The following is a 13,745-nucleotide window of genomic DNA, read 5'->3' on the forward strand; positions in this document are numbered from 1 at the left end:
TGAAAGTCAGGACATGATGAACCAGGCACACCCCACTTCCAGGGCTAGTGAGCCTTTATATATGGCAGGTCCTAGTTTTTCAGTAGATAATTTGGCAAAGCAGAATGAAAATTAAATGACTGGTCCTTTCTTCTTCAAAGCAATCATTGCCACCTTGGTCAGATGGAGTTATTTTAAGATCATCTGAGTCTTCAGGATAAACTAAGTTTGAGGCTTTAATCCTGGATTTACTTCATGAGAGAGCTGTAAGACTAAATTCCTCTAGACTGCTTTGAAGGACTTTCCCAGACAGGTTCTGATGTGAGCAGCATGTTTGAAGTCTCCCGGCATTTCTTTCCCTGCTTGGTCTTGTGAAGCCTGAACAGCTGTGTCCAACATTATGTCATTAATGGGCCATGAGAAGTTGAGTAAACAATCTCTGACTTGCTGTATCCAGCAGACAAAATGCTGTATCAGGGGAACATGTAGCATTCATTTTCTCTAACCAGGATGCTGTCAAGGTGTGCAGAACATTGCAATGCATGTGTGCTTAGGGAGCAAGCAATTATAAAGCAGTAATCCACAAAAAGCTCCTGTGAGTGGGTGAAGAGCGAGCCAAACTGAAGCAATTAAAGCTTAACCAGATCAGTTATTTAATCTTGTGAAATTGATGCCATTTTGATACACATTTTGTGCTGAACTGTGGTCTTTAGATTAATGTAGTTGAAAAACAGAAATTTCTGAGGTGATGGAAGACTTGGTCATAGACTCATCATACAGGTGGTGATGTCGGCATCAGCCCAAGCACAACATAATAGCATTTCAGATTCTCACTTTTCAGAAATACAACTTTATTTCTTTAAAATAACATAACTTTGGTGTGTCGGTCCCATGCTTTCTGCTATTTGGTGGTGGTGGGTCAGTCAATTCTCTAGAAGTTGCTTGGGAAGCCAGCTGAACTTCTCTACTCCGTTCTCCCTCACTGCCCTCTCCTGATCCATTGCATTTTGCAGGCCATCAGCAGAAGGGTCATCTCCAGGGATATGTACAGAAATGTCCCCTTCCAGCAGCTCTCTCCACCCAACTAGGATATACGCTAGCTTTTTGGAAGATGTACTGATCTTCAAGCTTTTGTCTGATACCGTTTCTTTAAATAGTCCCTTGCCCTCTGATTCACTGGGGATTAGCGCCTGGTAAAATATATTTGTATATGGTTTTAGTTAATTCATATCTTCTAATGTTAGTAGGCAATGAACAGCATTTAGTGATAAAAACACAGACAGCAGCACTGAATCCTGCAGCGGGACCTGCTTTATGGTTATAGGCATGGCCACGCTAGTCAGGGCGTGTGTCTCTGACACAGCCAACTGGAAAAAAATATAAGAACAGAGCATGTAAAATGTGATCCTTGCCCTGATATGCACCCATTCATCTCCTGATCTCCTGCTGCTCCTGCAGCCTCTCCAGCTGCTTTGGATCCTGCTCAACAATGCCTCCCGCACCATTCCCTGAGGCTGAGAAAACCACTTTGCTAAGTGAATTTTTAGAGGCAGACTTTTATCTCTAAGTAACAAATGTAAGAAAATTCTCAAATGAGGAGATGCAAATATGGAAAAATCTTTAATTTTTTCCTGTTCTGATAAGAGGGGCTGAGAGTCCTTCTGGGGCAAGGGAATGATTCAAGTAGTCAGTAAGCAATAGCTGCTGCTTAACAGGTCTGAGTTACTTTTTTTTTTGCAGAGCAAAAAAGGAGGGGAACTTTGTAGTTCTGTTCTTGTGGAAAATGTAGTATTTCCAGTATCTTCCCACCCCTGAGCTCTCCTCCCAGAACCTGGGTCTGTTCAACTCCACAGAACAGTCCTGACACTTACCAGAATTTAATGAGCGCTCATTATAGCCAATAAGTGCTCACAGTATTTTAATGAGCACAGCAAACCTGCTCAAGAAAACTCGGGGGTGTTTTAAATGCTGATAATGGGGAGTGGAGAAGGGAGGAGGAGATGAAGTGAGATAATCTCAGGCGAAAAAAAAACACCTTCTCATGCAGATTGTAGCAGCATCCATCCATTCCACTTCCACGTCAAGCTCTGACCTCCCTTTTGCTCCCCTCTGCATGCCCCGCTGGCTCATGCTTTAGGAGACAACTCCTGTAAAATCAAATCATAAGCTTCCAATCTGTGACTTTTAATAAGCAAGGCATCAGTAATTCATGCTAGGTTTTGCTTTTATCTGAATGTTCAAGGCTTAAACAAATTTATGTGTGGCTATTGCTTTTTACGCAAGGCTGTCAAAGCAGTGTCACGTCTGCGTGGGGCCCGTTGGTCACTGCCTAGTCTATCCTCTGGCGCAGTCATTCACTTCTCATGTAGCATTTGATCCTCAATTTGTTTTAAATGCCTTTATCAGGCACAGGCTGTATGAAAAACAGACCTTGAGGGGGCCTCAGATGTCATCTGTGTGTCCCACAGCTGGTTCCCATAGCCAGGTCCATTTATCATGTTCATTTACATCAGGGCTGTGCTGCTCTGGGGCTGCGGGAAGCTCTGTGAAGGTTGCTACCTCTAAACCTTACTTTGATTTTTAAGCCAAACCACGAATGAATCTGAACCAAAGCCACTAAATTGGGTTGAAACCCAAATGCACCCTGAAGGTCACCTAACCTAATTGAGGTAGAAACCACCATCCAGCACTCAACTTTTCAATGATATATAGGTAAAGAGAACTGCGCTTCATTCAGATCTTGGACAAGCCTGGTAGAAGTACATAGTTTGCACATAGTGGGTTTGGGGAGAAAGCACTAATGCCTGTGGGCTGTGTATGTGAGTCAGCCGCTCAGGCTGCAGGTCCAGCACAGGCTTGGGCTGTATCCTGCTGTCACACCTGCGTGGTGGAGAGCTCAACCTCGAGCTGTGCAGTGCTCAACCTCGAGCTGCACAGAGCTCAGCTGAGGCTGGCATAGCCCCTGCAAGGGTTCACATGTGCCAATCTAATTACAAGGCTGGAACCAGAGCTCTTAGCAACCTTCCTTTTTATGGTCCACCTGCATTGACATCCAGTGATGTAGCTCTTTAGCAGTAGGATTGCCTGTGACTATACCTATAAGCACATGCATCTTTTATGTGTATGCCTACGATGTGCTGGGGATCTCTCTTTCAACTATTACTGGTGATCTTAAACCATTTTTAAAAGCTTCCTGTTGTATTAATTTCTGAATATTACAACCAAGATGTGCTTACATAAACACAGCAAGCCAGTATCCTTATTTTAAACAATACAAGGCTCAGAAGGCTCAGATAACAGGCAATGACAGTGCATTGACCTCTTTCCACAAGGGTAACATACAGTGCCTGGTATTTTAAACAGTGTTAGGAGTCTACAGCATTATCCATTAGTACCCTTTTATAGCCTGTTAGGCAGCAGGAAGACCTCTGAACAGCAGAGATGAGAACTGTGTCCTGTTGTGGCTGCATTTAAATGGCAAATGCCCACCTACTTGTCTGCCCATCAAACCACTGAAGACCCTTTGCTTTTCCTTTGCCCTTCCCCGGTGTTTCTATCCATAGCTGTCTGTCCACATGTTTTGGTTTGTATGCTCTCTGGGACAGAGCTGTTTGCATATGGCATCCTGTAGTCCTATATATTGGCAGGTTCTACTAGACTGTAAACAATAATAAATGGAAAAATAATATTTTTTTCCCCTAATCAGCTTGCAAGGCTTGAAATTCCTGGAGAACTCTCTTCTAAGAATCATCCAAAGCAAATAGTTTTTGTAAGGAAAATATTCTGCAACTCTGGTATTCAGGAGACCCTTTACGAGCCAAACTTCACATCTTCCTCCAAACCGGGAGGAATCCATGCAGACTGCTTGTGCCACCTGTGCATGCACCTGAGGAAATGCAATGTAGAAATGGGCAGGCAATGACCCACCTCATTCCATCTTCCTTAGGATGCAGAGAAGGGGGATGTTCCCCTCCTGGCCTGGTCAGGCTGAGGTTGGTGTGCTCCCAACACATACAAACTCTGTGTTCTCCTTCCAGAACCGCTCAAGGTTTTTTGAAGCTTTGTGCCCTTTAGCATGAGGTTCAGTCATATTTTATTATTTTAATTTAACAGGAGCAAATGACTGCAATTGTTCAGATTTCTCCTTTTTTGCTGCAGGCTGGATTCATAGCTAAAGAGGTATGTTTTAGCATTGTTGAATGAAGTGTTAGCAATTTAGAGAGACAAAATGCTGCTGTAGGTGGCACAAATGCTAAATATCATTATTATCTTGCTTTCTTTATTAAAAGTTGATAAGAAAAATGAGCTTTTAAAATGTGGTTATGAACAGTTATTTCCAATACAATTACTCCCTCTTGTGTGTAAACTACCTGCCACATTTTAATTACAGGAAAACAGTAGGGTAATAACACAGCAGTAAAGATGGATTAGAGTTAGGAAAGCTGATTGCCCTAACAGGCGGGATTCTTTTATTAATGATTTAGAGAAACAGACTTTGTTCTAAATTTTTTTTTAAATTAAAAATTGCCTCAGAAGAAAATGACTGTGCAGTTTATATCCCTTTTCATGATTTCTCTGGAGTCTCTTTAGGTGCAATGGTAAGGCCAACATGGGAAAGAAATCTGATCTGCTTTTCAGCTTCTGCTTTGTAGTACTACTGTAATGTCAGCTAAAATTGTTTAGAGTTAGAGTTAATATTACTATATCCTTATTGAGGAAAGAGTAACGTTCTTTTTTTCACTCTCTCTTCCATCGCACACACATGCATACAAAATTGTGCACTTTTCTATCCTAATTCGTGTTACTCTTTTTATAAAACAAGTAATTGTTTTGAGACTGCCTGCATGACCCAAGAGCTTTGTGTATTTCTCTTGTTTCCTCATTCACATGGACTGCATCTTCTGATATAAAGATGTTAATCTTGTAGTGGTCTGACAACACCAGCAATAGTACAGAGTGACTGTACTATTAAGTGAAGAAGTTTCTGTGGGTGAAATCCTTACCCTCTGGCATTTATTAGGAATCTTGGCATTGACATCAGTGGATCAAGCCCTTCACCGTAATGCTTTTTATTTGCAGGTTTTTTACAGTAAATTCTAATTTCCTTCCTCCTGGATTGAGGAAAAAATGTGTTATGCTTTTCTTTTACTCTTTTTAGAGATCTGAATTTCACTCCTAGAGAGTTTCTGTTTCTGTATGAAAAGCAATTGGGATTACTTATCTTTTTTAAAGATACATATACAATTTTTTGCCTTCATTCCTTTGGAGTTTAGAATAACAGAGTCAGTTTTAATAGGATATCACATGATGTTATTACAAGTTTGACCCCTTCATTGCTGTATCCTCCAGAGTGTCAAGCATTTGGTACTGATGACTTGCTGAGTTATAGTACATCAGTTTCTTCTAATGCTACACCTTCAAAAACTCAGTCTCTGATAATATTTCATTTTTATTATCCTAATACAACGTTTTCTCAGCCAGCATAAGCACATAAGGCTTTCATCTTCCTTGTTACCAGAAAAAGATGAAAGGACCCCATATTTTTACTTCACTGTCTCTACTCTCTGATGAACCATTGAGTTTTTCAGAGACCTGCCATAGCATTGGATATGCTTACGGATATGTCATGGGAGCAGAAGAAATAGTGAAATAGTGAGTCTTCCACTAGTACCTCTAAACCAAGCTGGATATGCTGCAATGCAATCATTTAGGTAATTCTTTTTTTTTTTTTTTTTTTATTCTTTGACTATTGCACAAGGCAGTCTGTGGTGTACAGAGTGTTACGACGGCAGATGGCCCTTTTCCCTCAGATATTTTGGGTTGAGTTTCATGAAGAACTGAGGCTTACGTGATGGTACTTCCATCTCAATGGACAGGCTCTTGCTTCTCAATTGTTTCTAAGCCACTATTCATACTCAAGCCATCTGAACGAAAGTATGTGTCCAGGAGACAGGAATACCTCAAACATATTTAGTTGCTATATTTTTCAGAGGCAGAAGAAAGAAATCTTGTTTAGTAATATCCCTACTGTGGAAGAAGCTGCTGCATAAGCTCTGTACTTACTACTCACTGGCAGTGAGAGGTATTATAAATGTCCCTATACCAGAAAAAGCTTTTATTGGTGCTGTTTTCCTACTGGACAGCAGAGAATTTAGCCCTGACACCCAGATACCCCAGGTACTACTTCTGATTTGAAGGAAGCTTTGGGAAACTCAGCAACACTCCTCTCCTCACACTTGAGGTTCAGTGCATATGTACAGGCAAAACATCATCTGGCAAATTTGCTGTATGGGCCACGCTGTTGAGCCTCAATAACCAGTCTTCTGCATATCTCCACAGCAGGAAAACACATTTCTGCATTAAAAATACATTATGGCTTTGTTTGGTCCCTCCAGGAACAGAGAGATAAAAATAGATGGAGAAGGGAAGAGAGTGGCAGGGTGGTTTGCAATGTGAGGTTGAACATTTGATCTCTGGCATAACGCTTCATTTCCAGGCATTTCTGCCTGTGAATAGAGAGGGTCCCGTCTGCTGGTGCCCCATGTCCCTGCTGTGCTGCAGGGAGCACGGTGGAAAGCTTTATCAGACCTGGAGGAGCTGCTTCGCAGTGTGATAGCAGCAGGACCTGGCGAACAGTGGGTGGGCTGGAACGGGGAGGACAGTAATGAACTCTTGATCCCAGATCCCCCCTTCTGCCACCTCCCTCCAGAGGGGATTGTCCTCAGCTTCTCTTTCATCTGAAGAACTAAGATATTTCACATTAACATTCGTCTCAGTGCCAACAAAAGACCTTCAGACTAGCAGTTCTGAAGCAGAGAGATTTGTCTCTTTGAGAACATGTAAAAGGTATTATTATAAATGTGCGAAAGAACAAAAACAAGCTCGCTGCTGAAATGCTGATAATCAGTTAGTCCTCTGAATAGCTTACAATCTGATCCCTCCCCATATTCTCACAGTACAGTAGGAGAAATGATTTAATTTGGGAATCCACACAGAAATGACATGCCAGGCTGAGCCGTAGAGTAAGTTTTCCACTGCTGCTTCTCTTGCTCCTTGTGCTTTTTTTTCCCTCTGAGCTTCCTGACATCCCTCCTGAACTCTCCACATGGCAGAGAGCAATGACCTTCTCAGCTTTGAAAACCTAGCAGCCATTGCTATAACAAAAATATAATTCTTCTGAAGCACCTCTTCTGTGTGGTTGCCTTAAGACTGAGGTGCTGCTTGGAGTAGGCTCTATGCCTCCTTCAACTTGTCCTGGAACTGCAAAGCCATCAGCTTTTCAGAAAGCTGCTTCTTAAAATGTTTCTTGGCATTCGGTCCTGAACCGCTGCTGTTTGCATGTTGGGCTGTAGCATAATCCATGGAAAGGGGATGGAGGCGGCTCTCTTACATTGTAAATGACTGTGCAAAGCGCAAAGTACTGAGCAGCAGAAACCTTCACCTTCTTTGGGTGAAGCCCCAGCTCGTGGGCTAACTGCTGCCTGGTAGCTATGATAAGCTTGTGTTTGACTGAACAAAAGGAATAAGAAAAAAGTAGCATATTCTTTCTGAAGTTGCAGGCATTTGCTTTATTTACTTTCTGTAACTGTCAGAACCTGCTCTGAAGACTGACGGTTTTGAGGACAGAATTACAGACCTGTGGTTGTGTGGAGTTTGTCTGTCCCCTCCCCTCCTGCAGATGCTCTATTATCTCTTCTCCACTTATACACTACCATACCTGATTTGATAGATGTATTTAAAATACTTGCTGCCATTTCATGTGCCTGTTCTTCCAGAGCTCTGCTATGGAGATGAGCTTGAATATACCATTTGAATTCATCATAGCTTGCATTTTAGTTCTGGTCATTTCCACTTCAATTACATCTTTCCCATTACCCATCCTGCCTTCGCTGCCATGGTCAACAGTAAGATGGACTGAGGTAATTATTTGTATTAAGGCCTGAGTTTCTATGGGACTACACTCCAGTGCACTTGCATGAAGGACAACCTGTTAACACTGAAATGATGTGGTTGCAGACAGATTTATAGAAGAGGAATAGATTTACGCAGGTAATTCAGCCTTGACCTCTTGAGTTCTCATTACTTCATGTCCGCCCAGTACTACTGCCCACCTCTTTCCTTTTAAATGAGATCCACTAACTAATAGTGAAATTATGGCAATCTGCTATATGAAATTTGTGATTATTTGCATTTAATTAAAGGCTTCTCTTGAGAAAATGAAGGGCGGCTTAACCTCAGACAAGCCTCTACATCTCCAGTAATTGCTTCTAATTGAAGTCTTTAGAGTTTCTACCCCACCACAGGAAAAGGAAAAAAAAACCCCAAACCTCAAAAGTTTACTCCTACACATGGGATCCCTGAAAATTATTTTATCTTTATGCAATTAAGGTGACTGAGGGTCCTCATAAATGATTCTTCAGTGTGGGTTAACAGCTAAAATTGAAGTTTAATTACTCAAAAGCCTGTTTTGTGGTGTGTTTATGAGAAGTCCAAGGGCACAGTCCATCCTCCTGAATTGGCTGTGCTGTGTGACTGTGTCCCCCGCAGAGAGATGCAGGGCGTGCAGGTGCACATGTCTTGCCTAAGTCCTCCTGATCATCTTATTTCCAACATGGGTTTCTGGTTTTGTACAGTTCTTGTTGACTTTCAATGGTATTTTTATTATTCTAAAAAAAATTACGAGCCTTTTGGCTTAGTGTGTCCTGCAAAGCACAGGAGGGGGGCTCTGTCAGCTCGAGGGTGTGGGACTGAGCAGCAGTACTGACTCTGGGGTTGGGACATCTTGGACATCTCCCTGCTCCTCCACCTGTACAGGGCTCCAAGGCCACAGGCTTAGTCTTTGTTGCTGCAAGAAGTGGATCTTTCTCATGCCGGCTCCTTGCCCCAGTAATCCTGGCGCATGGAGTGTGCCCCTAAAGCAGGCATGATATTTTATGTGTGGCACAGGTGTCAGGAACCAGTCCTGCTCCTCTCACTGAGGTGCCGCCGTGCCCTTGGCGCAGAGAGGTGAGCTGTGCCCAGATGGGTGTGATGGGAGCTCGCACATGCTGTGTCTGGGGAGGAGCGCAGCACCTCACGTTAAAACCACCACCTCAGGCTCAAGCGTGCAGCACTTCAATTACACATTCTGCCTAATTACGACTATCAGTGTTTCCGTGCCACTCTGGCAGCAAAGTCCCTCTGATTGCACCCTTCGGCTCTATTAAAATTCCTCCTTGTGTTACAGATCTGAAAACAGGCATGACAAGAATAAAAGTGGGTATGTTGTAGTGGCAGACATGGCCATTTTCTACTGTTTATTCTCTCCACTGAAGATACCAATGTTGAAAAACATGAGAACGTTTTGCTTTCCTGAGTTCTTGCATTGGTCATTAACGCCTTGTATCACACAAGTCAGCAGGAATGTGCATCTGATTTCTGCTTATTATCCTGAAGGTTCTCTTTAATGTACACCTGAACACATAAAATGCCTAGATGGACTGAAATCTGTCAAAGTGACCTCTTAAAGGGCTGAAAGTGAAATGTCAGAAATGGAAACGTTATTGTCAGCAGTAGATTTGTCATATTTTTTGAAGTTGCAGCTACAGTTAAATACATGAAAACATGTGTGACCCACCTCTGTTATTTCTCAGCAAGCAAACATGCTTGGCAAAGTGCACCTCTTCATTTTAGAAAAAAGAAGTGCTTTAGTTCTGTATGCAGAGCCCTGAAATACTTGTATTTCGTGTAGGTGCAAATCATATAGACGTGTGTAGGTGCTGATTTTGATTCAGATTATTTAGTAGGGTGGTATTGTTTCTGACAACAAATATTTAATCTTTCAAAACAAGATATTAAAGAATTTTGTTCTAGGAAACTAGGAATTCAAATGCCTTTTACAGTCTGTTTCCTCTGTATGCTAGAAAGGGAATTCCTGCTAATTGCATATTTGTGCACACAAACCACTTCTGAATCAAGCACTTATTTACAGAGAGGTGTCATCAACAGAGACTGATAGAAGGTTTGCAGCAAAGCCTTGAACCTTGTGAAGGGGAGGAGATTGGGTGGATCCCAGCAATTCTGCTGTGGTTTTACAGAAAACTGCATTGTCTAGAAGAGAGAATGATGCAGTTCACCAGCAGATATAGATTACAAGGCAAATTTCATCTTTATTTGAAGTTACGTGTCAAGACCTATTGACCAAGATATTTGTCTTTGTAGTATTATAAAGGATTCAGTCTTGTATGTTGCCCAAGAAAAGCCCTGTATGTTAGAAGGCAGATGTTTTTAATTCCTTTCTTCTTCCCAGTGGAGCTACATTTATTGCCATTACACCTTTCTTTTAATCGGAAGCTTTTCTGCAGTCCTTGTCAGTCCTTTTTTCTTTGAGCTGAGAGTGAGGAGCTTTTACATATTCAGGTCTAAAATAACAATTCTCTGCATGGGGAGACTGAGGCCAGTAAAGACCCCAGTGCCACCATTGTGCTTGCGATGTTGAGAGCCCCGCAAGGCAGCAGGAGCTGGGGTATCCTGTGCTCCTTCACCTGTGGGAGCAGCGCTGTGGTTGTGTTTCCCATCCTCCCAGGTACCAACTGGAGCAACTCACTGTAACTCATAACAAATTTGCACTCACCAAAATGACATTAAGAGGTTCCCTTACAGGAGCAGTCTGCACGAGGGAACAGCTTCCCACTTTGGGGGAAAAATCTGTGCTGCAGGTGGGGTCAGAGCCTGGGGCTGGAAAGGCAGTTAATTCCATTTTGCCTGTAGAGTGTGCTAAATAGCATAGAGTAGCCAGTTGTTCGATGCACGACTCAGTTCTCCTCTTACAAGGGTGTAAATCCGCAGCATCACTTCAGGGTTACACAGGTATAAATGAGAAAAGAACAGGCTGGCAGCATACAGCTCCAGAAGGCAGGCTGCAAAAGAAAGGGTTTTAAACTTTGAAATATAGACAATATCTGAGTAATTGGAAAGAAGAGTGTATCCTGGTTTGGGGGCTTTTCTTGTTGGTTTGTTTGGGTTTTTTTCCACCCCCATAAGGAACAGAAGAAATGTTGCTTTGGGTTGGTAGTAATCTGTAGGTGACACATTAAATGGATTTCACTCACCTATTAAGTTTGTCAGTTTAAAACAAATGCATAGATGCTGTGAGAATTTATGCAGTACAACACACAGACAAGGACCCAAGAGAGCTCTGTGGACAGAAATAGCTGGAAACAACTACAAATCTGTGCTCCAAAGTCTTACAGAAGCAGGCGTCCTGCTTTGGAAACATGGCACAGGAACCTGCAAGTGGTGGGCAATTATAACTGAACCCCAGTAAATGAGAGTAAACTAATCCGTTGTACTCATTTCTTTCCTTTTCCTCATTTCATGTTTTCCTGTTCTTAAAATTAATCCATCCAACAAGAAATGTGAAGTTAAATGTCTAAATTCACTGCTCAGTCACAATTATCACTAATGTTCATATTGGATGAGCTGGCTGAAATGCTTACTGAAAACAAGTGTAGAGAGATGATGAGATTCATGGTGGGGAAATGACCACCATTCATCCAAAATGCTTTCAGTAACAGCGCCGGGAAGGGAATACACTGGTGCAATCTGTAGTTCTTGGTTTTGTTTTAAAGGTCTCTAATGAGCCATATGTGGAATGCTTTTCACCCTGGGAAATCCCACTGAAATCTGGCACTTGGATTTCATTTCTTGTGCTGCTATATTTAGAGCAGAAAGCAGATCTCCCAGCGTGATTCCTTCTGGCTTATAGAAGCCCTGTGAATTGTCTTAGTAATATACACTAATCAGTTACCAAAGCTGCCAGCCCCCCATGAAAATCCTTTAAAATGATAAAAAGTGGAAGCAGAGCAGTTGCTCGTACTTTCAGGATGCAGACACACAGCAGTAGCTGGTCATCGTGTCTGCGCTGTGGGGATGAGGGACGAGCGACCCCGATGGACATGGTGTGCTCTTCAGTGCTGTGGCCTGTTGCTCCATCACTATTTTTCTGCACCTCCTTTTTTATCCTATGGATAAGGAGTCTGATTGGAGGTTTAATGAGTAAATTGAGTAAAATGAGCAAATTAAAATTGAGTTTTAAATTAGTTTTTTAAGAAATTTTCAGTGGATGGCAGTCTCAGACCATGCATGTTCCCTTCCTCACTGTCCCTCCATGTTTGCTAGTAAAAGTAACAGGCAACCTGATGTATTTATTTTTAATAAGTTCCCATCTTTCTTGACCTTAGTTCCATTAAAAATCATTCACAGCCATGCCAAGTCAGACATTCAACATCATCTTCTTATAATCAAAGGAACGAGCCTTCCTTTTCAATACAATATTTCTCCTGTGCTGACACCTGTCAGCCCAGCTGTACCCAGATTTCTGCAGTTGAAGTGCCAGGATGGTCCATGCCTTGTGTTAAAGAAATGTGGTGGCATGGATGTTTTTAAATTATCGGGAAGGGAGAGAGGTAATACACGTCAGTATTTGCAGTGTAGTGTGAGAATATGGCATTTTTATATTCTGGTATTTTGAGCTGTATTTCAGGTATTTCATACCCTTTCCGTACTTGTCTGTATAAGAAAAAAATCTTTAAAACTTAAGAGCAACAAAATCACTACGGCTCAGTAGAAATGACATTCAAAATCTACTAAATTAAGCAGAGAACATGTCCATCCTAGCAGCTTTTTGTTATCTTTCACAGCTCTTTGATAGGGATGTAATTTTCTGTAATCACTCAGAAAGATGGCTGGATATTTTTTCTATTAAATTCTGAGGGACTTAAACCTTTTCTGGCTTACCTTTGCTATTTTTCATGTTTATATACAACAGTATAATGCATCAGCATTTTTATATGTTTCCCATATAAAAATGAGCCATGCTTATAGAGGCTGTCAGACTTTCTATTCCACAGAATAACTGGAGCATCGCTGTAAGTTGACACCAGCCTAAAAATCACATATAGATGCTGGAATGTCTTATTTTATAGCCCTGTTGCTATTTAATAGCTAAGCTGTGCCCTTTTCTTAATTTACTATCGCTCTCCAGAAGTACATTAGTATTGGGGAATGCTGCCTCAGAGGTCCCAAGGTAGCTCTGCTGCTTTTGTGGGTGCCCTGAAGTCAGCAAAGCTGCATGTTGTCTAAGGAACTGGCCAAACTGCGATAATTAAGTGGTGAGTTAGAAATGGTAAGGAGACCAGTCAACAGTGCTTTAACCTTCTTTCAGCTGGTTTCTCCTACCAGGAATTGGAATATAAAATGATTACTTTTTTTCCTCTCTCCTCTTATTTAGCCTCGGGAGGTTTCTGATAGGTTTTGGCTATTAAAGACAGCAGTAAATGCCTAGCTGGAAGCTATCTGGCATTCATAACCTTAAGCTATTTAGAAAATCAGAAAAGCTGAATGGATTTTTTTTCGTTCTTTTTTTTTTTTTTTTTTCTTTTAAGAGAAGAGCTACAAGGCTCTGCCTGCTTTTCAGGTGAATTCCACTCAGGATGATAAATTATGTCTGAACTGAACCAAAATGTTCCTAATGGCCCTAGTCAAAAGGCCTATTACAGGATGTCTAACTCACTTAAACTCCTTTCTGCTTTAAATTGTTAATGATTAAGTATTTTAGGGCTAAAGTGATATGCACTTAAAGGGCACTTTGCTTTAAGGTTAGCCAAACTTAAAAATGAGCACCTGAACTGAGGTATACAGACTCGCTTGAGCGACCTTCTTTCAGCAGTGGAGTCAGGGTATTGTCTCTACAGGTGGGTAATATTGTGGGGATATTTGCAGGACAC

The 13,745-nt window shown here is 41.7% G+C and overlaps 1 protein-coding gene across 6 annotated transcripts in view; it reads left to right on the forward strand.

The window, feature by feature from the left end:
* The window catches only part of SGCD (sarcoglycan delta), a 399,682-nt gene that overhangs the window by 270,197 nt on the left and 115,740 nt on the right, over positions 1–13,745 (forward strand). The window lies entirely within an intron of this gene.

Source organism: Strix aluco, chromosome 13, assembly GCF_031877795.1.
Source record: "Strix aluco isolate bStrAlu1 chromosome 13, bStrAlu1.hap1, whole genome shotgun sequence".
Lineage (NCBI taxonomy): Eukaryota > Metazoa > Chordata > Aves > Strigiformes > Strigidae > Strix > Strix aluco.